Genomic DNA, 24,954 nt, shown 5'->3' with positions numbered 1-24,954 from the left:
GAAATTTCATACTTAAATATAATATATATAAAGACTGGTTATTACTTCTATTTCCCATACCTTATACACAAGGAATTATTTTCACTTCAGATTCTATAAAAATGTTTACATTTAAACAGAAAAACTTAACTTTTTGGTATAAAATGATGTCAAATATTGACTTCAAATCAGTAAATATACTTAATGCTGAATTTAGATTTTAATCCATTCTTTGGTTGGAATTGCAGGAAGGAAGGAAATTTATACAAAATAATATTGATTTAATGTCTTCTTCTGCAAAGAAAGTAATACTTAATTTAATACAGTACTTGATTCTGTCACTTCAGAATAATTCTCCATCTTCCAATAAATTATCACATATATATAAAGCTATACAATCAGACTTATATGTTATCCCAGACAGTTATTGGAACTCCTTCCATTTCATTAATAATCAATTTCCCACAGATAAAGATAAAATCGATATATTAAAATCATCAAGTCTAACTACATGTTCGCTATGATGGAAAATATTTTCCTGGAAATATCTAAATAGATCATTTATTACTCCTCTTATAAAGAGTAAAATTGAAAAAAAAAAGATATAAATTGCTGGAGGTGTAATAAGCATTTAAATGCAGATTGGTCTCACATGTTCTTTCACTGTATTGAATTAAAAAAATTCTGGGAAGATATAAATGTTTTTATGCAGGCTATATTTACAGATAAGTTCACTTTAACTAAATCATTAATATTTTTTAATACTCCAGTTCCAACCTGTATAAAGGTATCTAATTACCCTTTGATTTGGTCTATGCTATCTATAGCGAGAAAATAATTACTAGAAATTGGAAATCTAATTCCTCTCCATCAATACAAGAATTTAAAAATCTTCTTAACGAAGTTTATTGTTTGGAAAAACTGACCATCGGGATAGATGTTCAAAGAATACTTCTACACACTACAATTGGAATAAAATATGATTTGTTACAAAAGTAGTTCAATATTACAGTAAATATTTTATATATAAATGTCTTAATTGTATTAAGATCTATGGTGAATATTTTTGTATATAGTTATAATTTTTTTTTGTGTATATGTTTAATTTTATTTGAACTTAAAAAAAAAAGTTCAGTCATTTAACTTTATTATATGCTAAAATATTTCAAATAAAATTATTTTAGAAAAAAAAAGTAATGTCCTCATTGTGACTGCAACAGCACCTAGGACTATGGTATGCCCACAGCTAAGCATGAGCACCAGTAATGCTTGCTTGTCAAGCACGAGCATTAAGGGAACTCAGTGCAATCCCACATGCGCAGTGGAAGCAAGAGAAAGAAGGTATGTTGGCCACCATACGTGATTAGGAGGCTTATGTGGAGATCTACTGTGTGATCCAGTGATACCTAATATGCTGAGAAGATAACTTGTGGAAGGTAGTAAGAGTAGTATGCTTAAGGTAGAAGGGTAGAGGAGTCTGTAGGGCCACACAAACAATAAAAAAATGGGCAACAAGACTGCAAAGGGAGAAGTTCACAGAGTCAAGGATGTGGAATATGATAAAAAAGGTGGTGTAAAACATATAGGTATCATTATCAAGAAACCGAAAAATAAGAAGCAACACATAATGGGTGAGGCAGAGATGAAGTACAAATATACTGACCAAATGCATTTATGATATCAACAGTGTCTGACCATTGTGCATGTACTAAAATGGAAATGACAGAAATCAAGCACCATACTGTAACAATGAGGTGCCTATATGCAACCCATATGGGAAGTGAGTCAGCCCTATTCACTTATAGTGGGAAAAGCACTTCATCTGCAGGGTGAGCTACATAACAGCTGCACTAAACTGTATAATGCAGATGATTGGTATATACTTGCTGAACGAAAGATAGAAAAAAGCATACAGCCTCTTAGGGAGTTGAGCCTGCAGCCCTAACCAGTTCAATGATTGTAATCTTTCACTGTTGTTTCTATTACCGATTTCATTCAATGTAATAGTACTGAATGATTTATTTTTGCTGTTTATGTGATTATATTTTTTTTGTATGTAAGTCTGTGGAGCTTTTCTCCCTGGGCCTCCACTGAAAATGGGTTCATTCCAAGCCCAGTGGACTTTCCTGGTTAACAAATGCAATAATAAATAACAGAGCAAAGCACTTAATTTCCAAGCTGGTTTACAGAAGCAATCTCAGTCAATCTATCAGTGGCGCACATAGCATGTGATTATTACACACCTGCAGAATGAAATAGACAAAAAGTATATAATTCCTAGCGGACTTCTTCTCACAATCCTACCCACTTTCACTGTGCAAATCAGTTCACTTATAGGATGATATACAGAAGCAGCTGCACTAATGCTGTCACTGAAATGGGTCTATATCATAAGACAGAAAGTTCAAAACACTGAAAATCAAAATATTTGAAACTTGAAGTATAGAAAATGGAATTGGCCCCTTTTCCACTGTTTTAAGATCTCAGAGTTGGTATATGTAGTTAGCATAGAGGTGTGTGAGGCACAGCCCTCCACATGAGGAGTGCAGGCAACTTGCCCTCAGCATTAAAAATGTTTTCAGTATTTTGAGTTTTAGATATTTTTATTTTCAGTCTTTTGAACTTTCAATCTTATGACATAGACTCATCATCTACAATGTGTGTGCATGCTACCCAAGCAGTTATAGTGATTCCCACATACCTGTGACCTGTGACCTGTACAAACAGTTTATTAGTGATGCCAGATGTGCCCTGACACCGTGGCTCATGATACCTTTAAGAATTTTACAAGATCAAGCAGACCATGGGTTCTACTATGCCCAATCATAAAAAAAGAAACAAAACTGAGCTGAAGTTTGGGCTTGTGAAGGCACACTTTCACAGTGTGGATTCAACCATTGTGCCCTTCAGTATGTCCTTGACACATGCAAAAAATAGTGCCCTTATGTGCAGTGTTACATAGTGTGGCTAGCCTATGCCTGAGTAAGCACAGTCTGGTGTTGGTTTTACATGAATCATTTTTGCTGTACTGTTATAAACTATGTTCTGAAGTTATGTGAAGGTCACTAACTTTTTGCTAGTGCTACACTACACTGCGGAGGAGCCAGCAGCAGCTGGTGATCATGCAAGATACAGAGAGACACCCCATGCTATCCCTCAATGTGGTGTATTCCTTTCTTTTGTATTCATTCCTTTTATTAGCTGCTGTCCCCTTCACACATGTGTTCCCCCTCCCTCATTGTATTATCGCACATCCTGTCAGTTGTGTCTGTCTTCTGCTGTTACCTAACCTTACTCTCTTACCTTCTTCTTATGTCCCCTACTTCCTATTCCAACATTCTTTCTCTATGCATGAAACATGGGTACCTGTCTTACAAAAAAAGAAAAAAAAATTACCTTTCCCCATCACAATCCATTCCTCAGGTGTGCACCATCTGTTCTACCTTCTCCTTGGTTCCCCTATTCATCTCTTTTCTATAATACCATTTTAAACTTTTAATCTAATGAAAAAATAAAGATACCTTACACATGCCAGTGCAGGGCTTCTAAATAAGTTATTTTTTATGATTATACTATGTATATCAGGCTGTGAAGTGCACCATCGATGCCCATGCACAACCAATGAGGACTGACAGTGCTCATTGTTTAGCAATAAATAAGAATAACAACTCTCGTCTACTGCATACGTTAACCTCAGACAGCAGTCGATGCAAATGAGCTGAGCATTGTTGTGTGGCAGTGTGCACATACAACTAAGGGGGAAGCCGATGACTTTAGTGTAACTACTTCTGCGGTTCAGCCTATAAATAAGGTGCTTTACATTGTGCTGCTTGGAAGATTTGTGGGTTCAAGTCCTCTAGGGCTGTTATGTTTTTGTATCTTTTATTCTTTTCTTGTGGAAGTGTGTTGCAGTCACCTGTTATGTGCTTCAGTGGTCTATGTCATAAGATGCCAAGTTCAAAAGATTGAAAATCAAAATATCTAAAACTCAAAATGTTGAACACATTTTTGAATGCAGAGGTAAATCCCTCCCTGCACTACTCATGTGGAGGCCTGTGCCTCCTATACCCCCTGCTAATTATATATGCCAACTCTTATATTGCACAGCAGTGGAGAAGGGGCAAATTCCATTTTCAATATTTTGAGTTTTAAATATTTTGATTTTCAGTCTTTTGAATTGTCTGTCTTATGACATAGATACCCTCTGCATTACTGGCTACTTGGCAGTTGATGGAGTGATACCTTTTGCTTTTCAGTTACCCCCTTCCCTGCTCACTAGCTTGGGTCTTTATTTTAATGTGGGTATAGTCTATGGCCTGCTAGACCTCAGGGAAATAGGGTATATCATTTTAATCCTACATGGTCTTTCTCCTCTGCGGTACCTATGAACCACAAATGTACTGCCCCCTTATGCTGAATCATGGTATCAAGAAATTGATGGTATATTCTTGAGGCAGATGCCTGTGATACCCCACTGTCGCCCCAGTAGGTCACAGAAAGCTCCCTATATTAATATAGCTAAAGCCACACATATATTAGTATCTGCTGGCATAAGTATCCCATGACTCCCATGGGGCTGCAGACAAGGTAGACATGTTAACGTTTCTTGAATGATGTCCTAATATACAAAGTTCCAATCCATGATGTCAGTGTAATGGAGTCCATGAAATGGTAAGTGTGGTTAGATGACCCCGCACCTCTTGGGGCAGTGGGTAACATCATGCATCATGCTAGGAGTCTAAACAAAAAGCTCTACTCCCTAGAAGTTCTCTTCACCCAAGAGAATGCTGACATATGTGCGGTCACTGAGACATGGTTTAAAGCTGTGGAGAGCACACTGATAGTGCAGGGTTATGATGCCTTCCACACATTAAGACCAGCTACTACACAGACAGGGCTAAAGGTGAAGGTGTCTTGATTTATATCAAAAATAAATATACCTCAAGGCTAGTCAAACAAGGCAATGCACTTGAGCTACTCCCTGTTAAAATCACCATAGGTAAAATCCAATACCACTTCTTTGCAAGCTATAGGTCTCATATGACCCAGAAAATGCATACCATGTATTTAAACATATTGGAAACAATCACCATTCAACCCAATACCATATTCATGGGCGACTTTAATTACCCCACTATCAACTGGGAATCCAATACGACACCAAACATAGAGGCACAGAGATTCCTGGATTTTGTAAATAAAATCTCCCTGGATCAGATTGTCAATACATCAACCAGGGGTGCATCCACACTGGATTTGGTCCTAACTAATATGAGAGAGTGCTGCACACCCCCTAGTGTAATGTCTTCCCTGGTAAGGTCAGACCACAAAATGGTCTCCTTTGAAGTAAAAATAAAACCTGGACCCCCAGCTAAACTGGAAATATTCAGGAACTATTCTAAGTCTAACTTCCTGCTATTAAGTGGTAACCTGACAAAATTTCAAGCCCCCATAAACCCTGAAAACACGGTTGCCTATAAAGAATGGTTCACAGAAGCTCTATACAAACATGTTAATAACTGCACAAGGGCAGCTGTACCCACCAGGAAGAAGTACAGAACTAACTCAAAAAATAAGCCACCCTGGTGGAATCACAAAATCAATAGGCTGTATAACAGAAAGAAGAAAATCATAGCAAAAAGTAGGAGGTGCAGCACTAAATAGGATAAAAACACTCTCATCAAACTAAACAAACAACTCAGAGGACAAATAAAGTCTATCAAAGCCAAATTTAAGGTCAATTTGGCCTCCTAGGTGAAGAACAACCACAATGACCTACCCCACCATTAACTGGGAAAACTACTCGTGTACCAACTCCTTAGCTCAACGCTTTCTGGAATTCATAAACTCCAATGCCCTGGATCAACTTATCCACACCTCCACCAGGGGCAACAATATCCTAGCCTAGTCATTACCAACATGAGTGACCGGTGTTCCACACCTGAAGTCATCCCCTCGTTAGTCCGATCCGACCATAAGCTAATGACCCTTGATATCCACATCCTGCCCCCACCCCCCATTAAGGAAACCACGGTAAAAAATTTCTCCAAAGCCAACTTCATGCTTAAGACAGAAGTGGTGAAATTCATGACACCCATGCAGATGGACAATATAGTTAAAACTGCTGAATCCTACACAAATGCACTCTATAAGCACTTACACAAGTGCATGGATTGTGCTATCCCAAACAGAACCAAGACGCTATCCTCCAAAAAAAGGAAGCCAATCTGGTGGTCCCTGGCCATTAACAAACTGTACAGCAGAAGGAAGAAACTGTTGCAAAAGAGAGTAAAATCTCATGAGTGGAGGAGCTCCCTGGTCAGCTTCAGTAAGAAGCTGAGATCCCTTATAAGATCCTCCAAATCTAGCTATGAAAACAAAATTGCCACTAATTCTAAGGACAACCACAAAGCATTCTATAGCTATGTCAAGAATCTCGATGGCAGCATCCAGATCTGCTCTGAGTTACAGCACAAAGGCATGAAAATTACAGAACCAACTGATATTACAAACATCCTGGCAGATAGGTTCAGTGCTAACTTTACCCCCCCACCCCACCCCCTAAAGGGCCCATATCTATACAGGAAGAATGCAGAGTCCCTGTAATCACAACTACACAGGTAAAAGCTGCACTCTCTAAAGCCAAAAACACAGCATCCATGGAACTGGAAAACATCCCAGGCTGCGTTTTACACGAACTTCAGAACGAACTGGCAACCCACGTAAGCACCATGTTCAATAATAGCCTCGCATCAGGCTTTGTGCCCACTGAATGGTGCACAGCAGCGGTTATCCCACTCCACAAAGGGGGAGCCACCACTGATCCCTGGAACTATCGACCTATTAGCATGATGAGCCTGGTTGCAAGGCCATGGAATGTATCATCATGGAACTCATAAACAAAGACATTGGTATCCTCCAAACTCTGGATCCCACCCAGTTCGGGTTTGTGAAAGGCAGATCATGCCTCCTGAACCTGATTGACTTCTTTGAGGCAGTCACTAAAGCTGTAGATAAGGGTAAGGGGGTTCACACAGCCTATCTTGACCTCCCCAAGGCTTTCGACACCATCCCCCATTCTGGAATTATAGCTAAACTCACTAAACTAGGTATAAATCCCTATGTCACAAGATGGGCTGCCATTTGGCTCACTGACAGAACCCACACTGTAAAAGTTGCAGACTCCAAATCTGACCTCAAAGCAGTGACAAGTGGAGTACCACAGGGTTCTGTCCTGGGACCTCTCCTGTTTGGTATCTACTTCTCCAAAGTACAGGCTAACACAGAAGGCCTCTGGCTAATGAAGTTCACAGATGACTGCAAACTAGGAGCCATAGTCAAGTCCCCAAATGATGTGGACATTCTACAGAAGGGCCTCGCTGAGACAGATGCCTCGTGTGAGAGCCATGGCCTCAAGCTCAATGCCAAAAAGTGCAGTGTCATCCCCATTGGTAAAAACTCTGTAACCATGACTACCACATAGGCAGCAATCTACTTAACACCAAATGTGTGATAAGAGACCTTGGGACTCAGGTGGACAGTAGTCTGTCCTTTGATAGTCACATTGCCACAGTAGTCAGGAAGTCCTTCTATGTGGCACACCTCATCATAAAAGGGTTCTCATCCAGGAAAAAATAGATCATTGTTCCCCTCTACTCGACACTCATTAGACCCATTATAAAGTACAATGCCCCTTTTGGAATGTACCTCACAAGACATTTGAAGCAGCTGGAAAGGCCACAGAAGTACCTCACAAAGAGGATTACTGGCCTCAAACAAATGTCCTACACTGACCACCTCAAAAAAACTCCAGCTTTACTCCGTAGCATATCGCCTACTCCAATATGATCTCTGCCTAACATATAAAGCTATGTCAAACCCAGAGCTGTTGGACATGCTACACCTAAAGAAATCCCAATCTCTCCAAGCTACACGCTCTAGGGACCTAAACCTTGTCACCACAATAAACAGGACATGCTGGAGAGATAGATTCCTGTCCCAGAGACTTCCCATACTCTGGAATAGGCTACCCATCTATGTCAAGCAAAGTTCTTCATTAGCACTCTTCAAGAAAAATCTTAATTAGTGGATGGGAAATAGGAAATATACCCTGGGGATCATTTCTGTGCCTCTGCTCGACAGTGGCACAGGAAAATAACTTTCTTGGGTGGCGTAAGCCAGGGAACCTTGTTGGCTAGGCTTACATAGGCCCTTGGGCCGATAGCCTAGTACCTACCTATGAACCTATGAACAAGGCATTCTTTAGCTTTGTCCGCAACCTCAAGGCAATAAACAATTGTGTGCAGACCTCATTTTAAATGAAGCCATCTATACTGAGCCAGATGATATAGCAAACCTGCTAGCCAACAAATATAGCTCCAACTTTACCCCTCTCTACCCTTCTCCTTTCCCTCAAGAAATACTATCAACTCCCCATGCTATCACTAGGGAACAGGTCCTTAATTCTCTCTCTAAGACCAAGAACACTACAACAATGGGTCCAGACAATATCCCAGAATGCCTTCTAAACAGCATGAAACATGACCAGTCAGAATCTCTGTAATTGCTATTTAACTGCAGCCTCCTAACAGGCTTTGTGCCTCATGAATTGTTGCAAAGCAACAGTCATCCCTCTGCACAAAGGTGGGCTCTCTACAGATCCTGGAAACTAAAGACCTATAAGTCTCACTAGTCTTATATGTAAAGCCATGGAAAGACTTATCATGGAAATGATCAGTATAATGATGTAGTAAACCTCCAGACACTGGAACCAACCAAGTTTGGTTTCATCAAGGGCAGTCCATGCCTATTCATCCTGATGGACTTCTTTGAGAAGGTCACAAAAGCAACGGATGAGGGCAAAGTGGTTCACACTGCCTACCTTGACCTGCCCAAGGCATTTGACACAATACCCCACTTGGACATTGTTGACAAACTCAAGAGGTTAGATAAAAACCCATATGTCACCCGGCGGATAGCCAACTGGCTCACAGACAGGACCCAGGAAGTTAGACTTAGGGAGTCTACCTCTACAAAGAGGCCTGTCACAAGTGGAGTCCCTCAGGGACTGGTCCTTGGACTGCTCCTTTTTGGTATTTACTTCTCTGAAGTCAAGGCCAATGCCAGTGGTCTCTGGCTGACTAAATTTGCAGATGATTGCAAATTAGGAGCTATCATTGAATCCCACACTGACACAAATGCTCTCCAGGAAGTGCTGACACAAAAAAACAACTGGTGTGAGAGCCATGGACTAAAACTAAATGCCAAGAAATGCATAATAATATCCTTTAGGAAGTCACCCACCCCTGGTAACTATCACATTGACAATGCAACCCTTAGAGCTGACTCAGTAGTCTGGGACTTGGAGACACACATAGTAATCTAGACTTTGACCATCATGTGTCTACAGTAGTGAGGAAATCATTTTATGATGCACAACTTATAAATGAAGGTATGGCATCTAGGTCCAAGGAAGTTATTGTTCTACTGTATTTAGCATTCATCAGACGTATTATTGAGTACAATGGCCATTTTTGGTATGTATCTTCAGGTATCTCCAACAAATGGAACATCCACTGAGGCTCCTCACTAAAAGAATACAGGTTGTAAGTAAAATGTCCTATACAGACTACCTCAAGGCCCTACCACTCCATTCTGTTTCCTAGGTCTATATTAGAAGACTGACTGTTTAGGTGATCGAACACCTAAACATCAACCTTCTAATATCAAACTGCACAATGTCAAATGTCCCAGGGAAACACGTTCCTCGGCCACAACACAAAAAACATTACTTTACATCTAAATTAAGTGGGAGGCTTCACCCCCCACACCCCCCTAACTAAATACACCAACTCCGAGATCACTCAACAGTAGGGATAAAGCAAACTCTGGTGAATGGCCAAAGGAAATCTTTCCCTGTGTTAAATCGGCTGTTCGCCATTTTTTGCTTTTGATATTAGAAGATCGATGTTTAGGTGTTTGATCACCTAAACATTTGGTCTTCTAATATAGACCCCTGTCTCCTACAGGCTGTTGAAGGGAAATCTATGCCTGGCATACACAACATTGTCAGACCCCACTCTGATAGACCTCTTGCATATCCACAAATCAAACAGCACAATACTTACCTATTCTAAGGACTTAAACTTGCCTGTGACATAAATAGGACCTGTTGACGAGACAGGTATGTATCTCAGAGATTACCCGTCTGTGGAACAAGCTTCCCAACCATGTGAAGCTGAGTTCTTTCCTAACTCAATTCAACTGTAATTTGGACAATAGGATGGGGAACAGGAAATTCATTGCTGGTTTGGCACCTATATCTCTAATGGACACAGGCAGCCTATAAATGGTTCATCTCCCAGGCCCCTGCTTGTAAATATTTCACCTCCCAAGCACCTGCTTACACTTATCAAGTGTAAAAGAACTTGTCAGAGATTTGGGATGCATGGTTATCTTAAAAAGGCCCTTGTAGTTGTTAGCCTAGTACACACCTATGAGCCACTAAGCATGGCAGCAGCAATAAGAGCCTTTAACATATATACACTTAGTAAAGCTGCAGCAACCCCTAACGTTGTTTAATGATTCAATCTGAACATGAACATTCTGACATGCTCAACTATACTCATAACTTACACACAGAGATGTGTATTATAATAATGCTGCTCATTACCAGGTCAAGCATCATTTATATATATGTGGGGAATTTACAAGTTATCTCAGTTCCCTAATCCTGCAGGACAAAGTCCTTCATGTGTTTCAGTCCCCATACATTCCACTCATTTGTTCTTTTTGTGTTTTTTATGTTAGAACACTATTTCCCATTTACTTCAATGTGATGCTTTAATCGCGTAAGTTTCTAATTGGTAGACCTGCACTGTTTCCTTATGTTTTTATGAATGGACAGTTTTGGGAGCAATTTTCTCATATTATTGGTAAGACAAATTTGAATGTATTTTGAAATGACAGTTTATTTAATTGATGTAGAAGGGTAGCAAGAATTATGTCAATCTTATGTCTGATTTATGTTAAAATTTATTAACTTTACATTTTAGTTTTGTTTTTCATTTAGTTTAAATAGCTAGAATAAAGTCTGTTTTGGTAGCAGTTTTGTTTTCTGGTTGATAAGTTGAGTTTAGTGTTTGATTCAGTTTTTTTTTCATTTTATTCCAAATAGAACAAGTGTATTTTCCAGCATGTTGATTTAGGTGAGTAGAGAAGTTTCTGAACAGGCTGGTTGAAAGTGAATTTTGTGTGTGCTTTGCATAAAGCTAAATTTTGTTTTTCAGTTGTTGTGTATGGGAAATGCTGCCCTAGTTTCATTTTATTTTATTTTATGTAACATTTCTAAATTAAATGTAGGTGTAGGTTAGCAGTTATTATAGACAGACTAGGGAGTTTTTGTGGTACTGATGTTTCTTTTTTGCTTGTATACATAATTTGCAAAGTTGTTTTTTTTTATTTTATAGTAAAGATTGTAAAAATGTGATCCATGTTTTAGATTTGTGTGTGTGTATGTGTGTGTGTGTGTGTGTGTGTGTGTGTGTGTGTGTGTGTGTGTGTGTGTGTGTGCGTGTGCATGTTAATGTCTTTTAGTTGTGACACTCTGTTTCCATGTATATTTGTGGATGGTGGTATCCTCTGGATGCAGATGTGGCAGAATTACATACAAGTCAGATTTCTCAAACTGATGTTTTTCTTTCCAGTTCAGATTTTATGATGAGCACTGGAAATGCTGGTAAAAGAAGGTAACATTTCAAGGACTAAAAGAATCTGTATTGGTAAATGCTAGCACAGTGGCAACAGTTGCGTAGTAGATTGCCAAAAAGACAATGATGCAAATAGTTTAATGGAGACAGTGTCCAGAGCACAGATTTATATGCATATGTTGCACTGTTGGCATTTCATGTTGTTCCTTTTCACAGCTTACTGTTGATTGAGGTACATAGGATTCCCTTTTATAAAATGGTTCCTGAAGTCCTAATAACACAATTTCATACTGAGCCAATGCACAGTTCAGGTAAAAAAAAATGAAAGTCAAGCCCAGCACAAGTTTCCTTTTTTTTATCCACTGGTTACAGTGGAGGGGTCACTATTAATGATCAGGCATTTGTGCAAATAGAATCAAATCTTTCCTTGTATTTTACTGTCTTTCTTTGTGTTTCTCATAAATATTATATCAGGAAGGGAGCTCTCAGAGGAATGCTTGAGTGGTGACACTCCTGTTACCTTCAGCTCTTCTTCTATATCCGTTGCATGTAAAAGCAAGTATTAGACTTTTTTATTTGTCCTCCATAGCAACATCTCAATTAAGTTGGAAGTACTGCATACATATTTATTTATTTTAGGGTGTTATTCTGTTTCAGTGGAGAACTAGCTTTAATAATAAACTCTAGAACATGAGTGATTTGGCCTTTTCAATATTTAGCGATAGCCTCACATCGTTATATGTAAATCTGGATGATTATTTAAATTGTATTTCAGCAATGACCAGAAAAGTCAAAACAGATGTCAACATCCGTAAGAAAGGCACAAGGACATCACCACATAATTCCCTTTATCCTTACCTTTTTTCTTGGAATTCTTCAGCCATCTGCTGTGACAGATTAATTCAGTAGCAAAACATCTGTGTGTTTAGTTCAGCAACTTGTAATTAAAGTTATCTCTTACTAATACAGAACAAAATAAATAATAAAACAATGGTTTAGTAAACCAGTACTATAATCAGATGAATGAGGTTCATAAAGTAAAAACACAAACAGTATAAATACTTACCCAGGTGCAATTGTTATAATTGTACATATGGTAATGGTTTGTAAAACACATTTGTCACCAGTTTTCCGCCACTGTCAAATATAAAATGTAAACAATAAAAACAAAATCCATACAGATGGTCCAGACATCTGCAGAGCATTGCAGGTTGCCATTTTCCCCTGACAGAAAGGAATTAAATATTAATTAAAAGAGACTTCATAGTTATTTCAGAGAGATTAATTATGCAGGTATTCCACCTTAGTCGTACTGCAATGCCACATGCAAAACAAGAAGGTAACCAAATTTAATGAGATCTTGGTAGAAGCAGCTGTGGAGACAGTTGCTCTGTGTCATATGTAGGATGTCAGGAAAGTAAATAAATAATATACAAACACTAATAATTATTTCAGTAATAAACTTTAATAAATCACTTATTACTGCCAACAGTTAACAAACATGTTTTCTGGAATTAGGTTAAGTATTATCTATTCAAGTAATCCTTTCCTGCAAGTAGCTGTTGAATAAAAGAATTTGTACTGAGCCAATTCAATGATAACCATTTCTAGTGGGTTAGAAACCTCATACAGACTGTGATGAAATTTTCAATTACTGACCCAGATTGTGCTAAGAATACCATAGTCCATTTGAATGAGGTAGTATGGTACTCATACTGTTAACAGTTATGTCACAGGAAAAAACAACATTGAGAGTCCATTTCAGACTCAGTCTTGCAGCACAATAGCATGAGCCACAACTGGCACATACATCTCATTATGTTACTGTACACACTCTGGCCACAGCTTGACAACATGGGTGTGTAAATGGGACATACGTGGCTTCTTATTCTCATAAGGTTTTGGGGAGTTGCTAGTGTGCCAGCTTTATTCTCATAGATGTGTGTCAATCAGTTGTATTTCCTGTTTGCTGCCTATACATCTGGGATCATCCCACTGATTTCCTAGGGGGACAGTTTGACTGCCTATGGGCCACTTTACTGGACAATCTGGACATATCTGTACAGTTGTGGGGTATGATTCTGTATGCAGACTACTACCACTGCCAGGATTCGAACCATGGCTGTGTGTGCTAAAAATACAGCAGTTTACTTCTCAGTTGTATGTGCTATTCGGATTTTGTTATTTGCCTTTTCACTGTTTTCTATCTATGTGTCTCTCAGTTGTACTAATTGGCATCTGGGGATTACATCAGTCATATACAGGCATTCCTACGCATTTTATTTATGATGCACAGTGTGGGTAACAGTGCTTAATACAAAAGTACTATTACATGATTGCAAATCTACATTACCATATGATACCAGAGTATACACATGCAGTCCAGCAGTTAGACTTTTATTGTTGGGCTATTACGCTTTTATTTACATACAAATTATATGAGACTCTTCCTGCCATATTCTCCAGTGTATGCAGTACTTGCCTTAAACAATACAGGTTTTATACAGGCAATTAATTTACTAATACTTTTAGATTTATTTCCTATGACAGTACATGCAAGTGTATTACTGACCTGCCTCGCATCGCAACTTCTCCAGGCAACTTCCGTGGGCCTCCTGGTTCGCGACCCGCTCACTTGCAGCTGTGGAGGACATAAGAGGAATATTTAGCCATACATATCCATGATATACATGAGCCGGCAATTATTACACACATAGTGGAGTGATACCTACACACAGCTGGGACAGCCCCTGCTGTTCTAGCCTTTTGGATCCACTGCTCCAAGAGGTCCCCCTTACACCACTTCAGGTCGGCATAGTGATACCTGACCTGCTCACCAGTTTAGGGTATGCCTGTGGCATTGGTGAAGTCACGGGTGAGATGGTCCCAGGCTTACGCCTTGTATTGGGAACCCTGGTACTGGCCCTGCGGCAGTCTCTGCTCATGGTCTTTGACAAGGAGTCCTGTCATGACTCTGGACTCCTGGATGCACCAGCACTGTGCCCGGAAGCACACACTTTCTCCCCTTTCTGCCATAGTGCCTGCAAGGGGAAGCTGCAACTAGTTATGAGATGTATTCCCACCTGCTGGGTTTAAGTAGGGCCAATTTCCCTCACTTTTCCATGATTAGCTGGTTTTGAAAAGGTTAGGCTATGAGCAAACTTGTTTACCTAAGGTTGGCATTGTTTAAAGGGGTAGAACACTGGCCACATTAAGTTAGCTGGCCTACTCATTGCTTACACGTCCTAAGCTGGCCTGTGCAATGCTTAGTGTTGCTTGCATTAGACTTTGCATTATGTTTTCATTTTTGCATTGATTTCTTATTCATTACATCTTATATATATATATATATATATATATATATATATATATATATATATATATATATATATGTCTGGTATCCATGATTCATGTGTACCTACACTGTATGGTGTCCTTGTGTTTTATTGGGGGCTTCAACACTCTCTTACAATTACACCTCACATCTGGGCTTACTGCTGTACTCCAGTTCCCATATTTATGTTATGTAGTGGGTTATAGAGCATATGACTGTATACTGTTTCCTTTTACAGGTTCAGTTTGATTTTACTATAGTGAAGACTTGTTTGGTGATACCTCATTCTTCTGTACTGATGTGATGGCTTGGTGGTTAACTACTGTGACTAGAGTGTATAGGGTCAAGACTTGCAAGGCTGTTTATTTTGTTGCTGGGAGAACAAGGGCCATTGGATACAGAGTGATTAAGGCACTTTTGAGCAGTTGTAAGTGTTTGTGTGGAGGTAAGCACTGCTAGCTTCCAGTTAAATATGCTTACAGAGAGTTAGCTTCAAAATTGCTTAACCTGTGTGTGCATTGCTTACCCCCATGCAAACGGGCTTAAACGCTTACTAGTACTTAAATATGCTTACTACTGCTTATTGGTGCTTACACTTGCTTACTAGTGCTTACTCCCACTTACAATTGCATTGATTTAGACAGTAATATCTAATGGTTCTTGGGAAGGTGGGGGATTTGGAAGCTGTATGGAGTTGTCATTCATTACACATTTTACCTTCCATTTGTATCCATGATTCCTGTGTACATATACTGTATGGGACACATGTGCTTATCTGGGGACTTTGCAACATTATGACACTGACACCTCACGTGCATTTTATGCAGTACTCCAGTTGACAAATATATGTTATTTAGTGGGTTATGCAACTAAAATATTGGTCATAACATGATTTGTCATGGAAAAGGGAATGTGCTATAGTGGAACTTGAACCAGAAATGCTTGCTTGTAAGGCAAATTCTCTGCCCACTACACTATTGCTATACTGCTTCATTTGCATATATCTTCCTTGTTATCCTCTTCAGCCATTTAAGATGGATTAACCATAGCTAAACGATGGGCACACCCACACACCTACGGTTAGCTTTAATCGGATTCTTAATAAAAAAAGGTTTGTTTATTTAATTTGTATTTACTATTGCTTTTGTACACATGGGGGAATGTTGCTGGGGATATGCGGACACCTATGAGCAGCCTCGCTCATTTCTTTGGCCTTTCTGCAGTTCTTCACCATGGGGGCATGTATATTCTGAGAACTCTGCTCTCAGACATGCCCCCTGCACTCTTACAAGCTCCATGTAAGATTAGGAGCTCAGGCAGCGCACCTCCATTAATATGCATGGGTTGCTGCCGTCCTGTTCCTAAATGGCCACTTCATTGCAGGACTAAGCTAGTCCTGCATGAAAGAATAGTAAATCTGGGGGACTGTCTGCTACAACAGTGTGTGCTAAAAGAGCATGCCGAGTGTCAAATGTTTTAACACAAATTGCATTTCTCCTTACTATCCACTAACAGGTAAATACAGGGTGTGGGTTCTAAGAGCAAAATAGATAATAAAATCAATGAAATGCTTGTCTGGAAAATGCCTTGAAAACTAGAAAATTAAAAACAAAGTATTTTTACAATTCCCCGTTTATGCCCCCCCAATATCCGGACTGCTGGTGATCCAGTCTGGAGCATGCACACAGAATCCAGACTGTCTCACCAACAATCCAGATTAGGAAGCATTCAGCAGCAATATCCCAGAAGTCTATGCAGTTACAACTGCATAGACTGGAAGGGGATCGGACTGCAATGTACACAGGCTGGGTAGCACCCAGCTTGCTCTCGTGGGCTTTTGGATGTGTTTTACAGATATTTGGAACTGCAGGACTTGCTCTGTGCGGGCTATGTGTTTTACGGAGGTTTAGAACTGTAGGAAGGAATATCTCAGTGCAGACATTTACAGACATTGGAAGAACTGCAGGAAGGAATATTTGGGTTTACTTTAAGGTATAGAACTGTATTTTTAGGTCAGTGTGTGAGTAAAATGCCCCAGTGGCTATATGGTGGTGGGTAGAGAATCAGGCTTGAACCCTGTATCTTGGGCACAAGTGGCAAGAGCCTGAATTCCCTACCCACCACCATTTGTAAACAGCTCTGCAAATTTTTGCCTCATATTTGTTCTTTTCTATTCCTCATAAAATCTGTGGTTTCTGTATTTTTGTGTCTTTACACCGTCAGTGGTGCAGTGGCAACATTGTTGCCTGACAGCTACATGTTCTCTGGTTTGATTATTAGCTGGGGTGCCTTCTATGTGGAGTCTGTATGTCCTCCCTGTGGGTGTGCTTTGGTGTTCTCCCATATTACAAAGACATGTGTCTGGAGTGTCTCTCCCTGGGCCTCTGCTGAAAACTGGCTTTTGTTCCAAGTCAGACTTTCCAGGTTAACAAATGTTAAATAAATAAAAATGACAAACATTTGAACTTCAGTTTTCATATTCTTCAGAAAGTACATGGTAACACAAAACCTTTTATTCTAGCAATTTTCTAAGTTTTTAAGATGTAAACAAAAAAATAAAAAAGGCAGCAAGCTGTAGAATTCCAACCAGTTCATTGTTAGTGCTTTTGTTCAGGAAATACATGAACTTCTTCAAAGAAAACCCAAGAAACCTCAGTTAAAATAGTGGCATCAATTAAGATGAAATAATTAATTATAAAGCAAATTAGCTTGATTTAAAAAATTTAAAGAGCCAGTATTATACTAAGTAAAATGAATGTTTGAATAAATATAATACTTTTTTAAAATCAACAACAGTTTTAAAACCACAACGCATTAGTCATGTTTACTTATGTCCTTATATATCTAAATATTATTAAATGCTAGATAACACTTTAACCAGCTCAAACAAGTGGAAGTATAAAAGTTAAATAAAAATATAAATAAATATATATATATATATATATATATATATATATATATATATATATATATAAATATGTATAAATAAATATGGATAAATACATTTAGCTAATGAAATAGTTATTATGCAACCAAACTTCATCTTTGAAGAGCTTTCAATTTCAAAATACATTTAATCGAACAGTATTCATTGAGCCCTGGTGGAACATGTGCATATATTTTGATTTCCCAAACAAGTTCCTGTTCTTCAAGTTTTAATTCCCAGGGCCCACCTCTGATGTTCCTATTTGTTGTAATACTTCTCTTCTCTTTCAGCTGTTCCCGTTAGAGGTCGCCACAGCGGATCAACTGTTTCCATGTCTTCCTGTCTACAGCATATTGCTCTGTCACACCAACCACCTGCATGTCCTCTCTCACCACGTCCATAAACCTTATCTTAGGCCTTCCTCTTTTCCTCTTACCTGGCAGCTCCATCCTTAGCATCCTTTTCCCAACATTCCCATCATCCCTCCTCAGCACATCTCCAAACCAACGCAATCTCGCCTCTTTGACTTTGTCTCCAAACCGTCCAACCTGAGCGGACCCTCTAATATACTGATTCCTAATCCTGTCCATCCTTGTCACACCCAGTGCAAATCTTAACATCTTTAACTCTGCCACTTCCAGCTCTGACTCCTGCCTTTTTGTCAATGCCACCGTCTCCAACCCATGTAACATAGCTGGTCTCACTACCCTCTTGTAGACCTTCCCCTTCACTCTTACTGGTACCTGTTTGTCACAAATCACTCCTGACACTCTTCTCCACCCATTCAACCCTGCCTGTACTGTCTTCTTCACCTCTCTTCCACACTCACCATTATTCTAAACTGTTGATCCCAAGTACTTAAACTCATCCACCTTTGCCAACTCTACTCCCTGCATCCTCACCATTCCTCTATCCTCCCTCTCATTTACACAGACATATTCATCTTAGTCCTGATGACCTTCATTCCTCTCCTCTCTACAGCATATCTTCACCTCTCCAGGGTCTCCTCAACCTGGTCCCTACTCTCACTACAGATCACAATGTCATCTGCAAACATCATAGTCCATGGGGCCATTATTTGTTGTAATACTGTAAATTGGAATTTGTGTGTGGGGTACTCTAAAATGTGTCTAGCCAAAGCATTTGTGCTATTACCCCTACTAATTTGATATTGGTGTTCATAAATTCTTTGCTTAAACATTCTTTCAGTTTTACCAATATAGTAGCTTTGGCAACATTGACATAAAGCAGCATATACTACACCTCCTGTTTCAAAGTTAAATTTTCCATTGATGGTGTAGGTTTTACTACGTATGCAAACTTTATTAGTTACCATAATGTGCTGGCACTGCTGACATCTCCCACACTTTCTCATCCCCAGTTATTGGGACATTTTTGATTGTTCCTTTCCAATAAATATTTACAATTTAAGCCTCTTCTATAAGTAACATGGGGTATATCTCCCAATTTCATAGTAATGGCATTGTCCTCTGATATTATTGCCCAGTTTTTATTCATAGTAACAACTTCATCAAACAACAGTTGGGAAAGCTGTTCTGGGTAGCCCCTTACACGAAACATGACTTTCAATGTATTACATTCAATCAGAAAGTCAGCCTCTGATGAAACCATTCTGGCTGCCCTAACCAGTTGACCCTTAATAACCGCCCTTTTCTGGTGGAATGGGTGGCTACTACTAAAAATGTAGAAATTCACTAACCAATTATATGCCAACCTGTTGAGGTATGATGATATATAGACCCTTTATATCTACCATCAAAAAAGTGAACTCTCCATCAAATAAAAGAGAATTAATATTCTCTAAAAAAAACCCCAAATCCTTATAGATTTGGGGTTCACTGCAGATATGTGGCTTAAGTTTACTGTCTACATATTTAGCACATGCATAATTGATGGATCTCCTGCCATCCACAATGGGCATTAAATCCGGGTCCATTATATTTTTGTGGATTTTGGGAGACTCAAATAAAACTGGTGTTAATGGTGCTGGCATACATAGGTAATTATATGTGCCTATATCAATGCTGTTTTTCAAAAGATGAAGTTTGGTTGTATAATATATAAGGACATAAGTAAACAAGACTAATGTGTTGTGGTTTTAAAACTATTGTTGATTTAAAAAAAAACTATTATATTTATTGAAACATACATTTTACTTAGTATAGCACTGGCTCTTTAAATGTTTTAAATCATGCTAATTTGCTTTATAATTAATTATTTCATCTTAATTGATGGCACTCCTTTAACTGAGGTTTCTTGAGGTCTCTTTGTCTGAAGAAGTTCATGTATTTCCTGAACAAAAGCGCTAACAATAAACTGGTTGGAATTCTACAGCTTGCTGCCTCTTTTGGTTTTTGGTTACAAATTTATTTTTTGTTTTGTGTTTATGGGTGGGGTCATTTACTGCACTGTTATAACTTGTTGATACTTGTTAACCTCTGCTATCTCTGAAAAACCAAAAAAAAAAATCTTGCTTTTTTCCCACTTTTCTGAGATTTAAAAAAGTTCAGTTACAAGCTTGCTGTTCTTGAACTGTTTGTAAGTTTCTGTGAGGCCATTTTTTGCTTGGGCTAAAGGAAAGTCTCTCTGTTGATCAGTGGCAGTGAAAAACATTGAGCAGCCTGCCTGCCCCTGTGGGAGTGGTTACTGACTTGAAACTGTAGTTTTATTGGCCATTTTGGGTCAATTCCAAAACTCCTTCATCTTCCTCTCTTAAAACCTGGTTGCCTCATGGTTTTGGCATCTTTTCAGGCTTGTTGGCTGTTGGTGAAGCACCCACCAAGAGGAGAAAATGCTGAGAGAAGAAAGGAGCCACTTTTGAGACTTTAAGTATTTTTCCTCTGTTTATTTGCTAAGTTTTTCTGTATAGCTGCCTATTTTGAACATTTTCTGGCTTGTTAAATTTGATTTCTGCATTAGTAACTGTATTTAGAGCACAACCTAGAGCTGTTTACTGAATTTCCTGTTTGCACTTATTTTTAAAATCGTTTTTTTCTCAAAACTTGCACTTTATCTGTCTTTGGCCTACCACTCTTGTGTGGGGTCATTTACTGCACTGTTATAACTTGTTGATACTTGTTAACCTCTACTATCTCTGAAAAAACAAAAAAACAAAAAAATCTTGCTTTTTTTCCCACTTTTCTGAGATTTAAAAAAGTTCAGTTACAGGCTTGCTGTTCTTGAACTGTTTGTAAGTTTCTGTGAGGCCATTTTTTGCTTGGGCTAAAGGAAAGTCTCTCTGTTGATCAGTGGCAGTGAAAAACATTGAGCAGCCTGCCTGCCCCTGTGGGAGTGGTTACTGACTTGAAACTGTAGTTTTATTGGCCATTTTGGATCAATTCCAAAACTCCTTCATCTTCATCTCTTAAAACCCTCTTTTGCGCGGTTTTGCGCATTTTTGAGCATAGCGCAAAAACAGGCAGTACCGCCTAATTGGGTTTAAACTATTCCTGGCTCCACAAAGTCTGCTCTTCACTTTTTCCCTTAGAACTGCTCTATCTCTCAATATAAACACCATATTCTCATTCTAAGGCCCTTCACTGGTCCAATTAAGTAATCCTACAAGTTAGCACTATTAAACCATAAGCACTACTTACTCTTATACTCTCTACGATTCCCCTGTCCTCTATTGGTCCATCTTAAATTCAGTTTCCCTGTTACTCTAGCATGTCCAAAGGTCAGTCAATGGTTTCCTCTCCAGTCCAGCTGGTGAATCTGGGAATTTTGAGGCAATGTTACAACTGTCTCATGTACACGGACAACCCTCTCCTCCTCCAAACAGGTTCAAATATATGTGAGAGATGCAACTATTTAGCCAAACTGGAGGCTGAGCTCTCTCATCTCAAAACTGGTGTAACCAGTCAGGAGGAGAAGGTAACCTCACACAACACAATTCCAGTATCACATAATCCCACCACATCAGCGAACCAGACACATAAATACACAAAAACATACTCGGAGGCTCTAAATAAAAATCTACCTAAGCAACAGAGACCTCCAAAGCAGACATCCAAGCAAACGCTACCTCAAAACAAAACACACACAATACATAACCCACAAAGTCAGTGTGCCAAGCAGCCACAGCCCTTAAGGCTGAATAACACACCTGATACTCTTGTTATAGGTGACTCTGTTGTCAGACACACTCACGTCCGGCACACCAGGCTGAATAAAGAGAAGGTCACGGTGAGCTGCCTGTTGGGTGCTAGGATCTGACACATAACGCAAGCACTCAGGTCACTCCAAAGCAAATACAAATATGTCTCAGTCATTGTACATGCTGGTGTGAATGACCTGAGACGTACCTCCCTGGACTACATTAAAAGAGACATAGAGGAGCTCTCTGATCATGTAGCCCAGGCTGGTATGACCCTGACCTTGAGCAGCATCTTACCCTCACCTAGAATGATGCTACAGTACAAAGACAAAATGATCGATTTTAACAATTGGCTAAAATTTTGGTGTCATTCAAAGGGGATCCAGTATCTGTCAGCCTGGGATGACATGCTCGACAAGCCACATTGCTTCACTAGGGACAGCCTCCACCTGTCACCACTGGGCTTTCGGATATTGGCAAAGGCTCTTGCCACCCCCATAGTGCCTTTTTTAGGCAAGGCTCAAAAGTCAAACCCACCCCCATAGACAGCACAAGGAACAAGAAACTAAGGGTAATGCTGCTAAACGCCAGAAGTCTTAACCTGAAGATGCACGCACTCGAAGCTCTCCTCAGTATGGAGAACATTGATATCTGTGCAGTGACAGAAACCTGGTTCAAGGCTCTAGAGAGCACCCCAGCACTACCAGGTTATACCTCGTATCATGCTTTTCTGCCCCAAAACCCAGACCGAATCACAGAAGGAGGGGGAGTTTTCATATTTATCAAGGATATCCACACCTCCAGGTTAGAGGCATTGCACGAAGTATCGGAGACCATCCATGTGCAACTAACAGTGGGCAAGACTGCTTTTCAGTTTATAGCATCCTACAGACCACCCTCTCAAAGTCAGGAATCCCGTTCAGCCTTCCTGAAAACATTGAGTACATGAAGATCTCTCCGAACACCATTATATTGGGCGACTTCAACTACCCAAACATTGACTGGGAGCACTACTCAAGCCTCAGCACCTTATCCCAAAGATTCCTGGAAATTATAAACTCAAATGCTATGGAACAACTAGTCACCACTCCCACAAGAGGGGACAACATACTAGACCTGATCATTACCAACATGGGGACTCTATGCTCCACACCAGAAGTATATCCCTCATTGGTAAGATCAGACCATAAATTAATTTCACTGGATGTCCACATCCCAACCCCACCCCCAGCCCAGAAAACCACAGTGAAAAACTTCTCAAAAGTGAACTTCTCACTTCTCAAAACCGAAGTGGAATCCTTCAAGACCCCAGGGCCAGTGGAAACTACAGCCCAAACTGCAGAATCCTATATAAATGCATTCTACGGACATCTCCAGGATTGCATGGATCCTGCTATCCCAAATAAAACCAAGACCCAATCATCCAAAGGCAGGCGTCCAGTCTGGTGGACCCCTGCCATAAATAAACTGTACAACAGAAGGAGGAAGCTACTACATGATAGAGCAAAATCCCTAATAGGGAAGGCATCTCTGATCAGTACTAGCAAAAAATTACAATCCCTCATAAAATCCTCCAAGGCCAGCTTTGAGAGAAAAATTGCACAGGACACCAAAGACAATCATAAGGCTTTTTTCAGTTATGTTAGAAACCTGGGATCCAACTCCCAGACTTGTTCTGAGTTGATTCTAAACGACAAAAAATACACTGAACCCACAGACATCACCAATATCCTGGCAGACAGGTTCAGTGCAAACTTTTCCACGCCCCTCCCCAAAAGAGCAAGTATCTATCCCGGCAGAGGGCTGCCTCCCAAACATCTCAGATGCTCAGGTGAAGGCTGCCCTCTCCAAAGCAAAAAACACTGCTTCCATGGGAACAGATGGCATCCCAGGTTGCGTCCTACATGAACTACAAGAGGAACTAATCCCTCAAATAAAACAGCTATACAATCTCAGCCTCACTACAGGATATGTGCCCACAAAATGGCGTACAGCAACAGTGGTCCCACTCCACAAAGGTGGACCCTCTACGGACCCTGGAAACTATCGCCCCATAAGCCTGACTAGCTTAGTCTGCAAGGCTATGGAGAGGATCATCATGGAGCTCATAAACAAAGACATTGGGGACCTACAGACACTAGATCCTACCCAGTTCGGCTTTGTCAAGGGCAGATCCTGCCTTTCGAACCTGGTTGACTTCTTTGAAACAGTCACCAAAGCCATAGATGAAGGGAAGGTAGTCCACACAGCCTATCTGGACCTTTCAAAGGCATTTGACACAATACCCCACTCGGGCATCATAGATAAGCTATTCAGCTTAAATATAAACCCCTATGTCACAAGATGGGTTGCAAACTGGCTCAAAGACAGAACCCACAGAGTGAGAGTTGCTGGAGCCATGTCAGACTCGAAACCGGTCACAAGTGGTGTCCCACAGGGTTCTATCCTGGGACCACTCTTGTTCGGTATATACTTTTCCGAGGTACAGGCAAACGTGGGAGGACTATGGCTCACCAAGTTCGCAGACAACTGCAAACTGGGCACCATAATCAACTCTCCAGCTGACACAAACATCCTTCAAAAAGGTCTCACAGAGACAGATAACTGGTGCCAGTGCCATGGTTTAAAGCTAAATGCCAAAAAATGTATAGTCATACCCTTTGGCAAAAACAATGTGCCCACAAATTACCACATAGGTGGAAACCCATTAAGTACAGAGAAAGTTATTAGGGACCTGGGGACCCAAGTTGATAGCAATCTCTCCTTTGAAAACCACATTGCCAAAGTGGTTAGAAAGACCTTCTACATAGCCCACCTCATCATGAAGGGTTTCTCATCTAGATCAAGAGAGGTAATCGTGTCCCTTTATTCATCCCTCATCAGGCCCATC

The sequence above is a fragment of the Protopterus annectens genome, chromosome 1.part1 (genome assembly GCF_019279795.1).
Source record: "Protopterus annectens isolate FY-2018-M chromosome 1.part1, PAN1.0, whole genome shotgun sequence".
In the NCBI taxonomy this organism is placed as follows: domain Eukaryota; kingdom Metazoa; phylum Chordata; order Ceratodontiformes; family Protopteridae; genus Protopterus; species Protopterus annectens.
Note: the sequence above shows the minus strand (reverse complement) of the source record.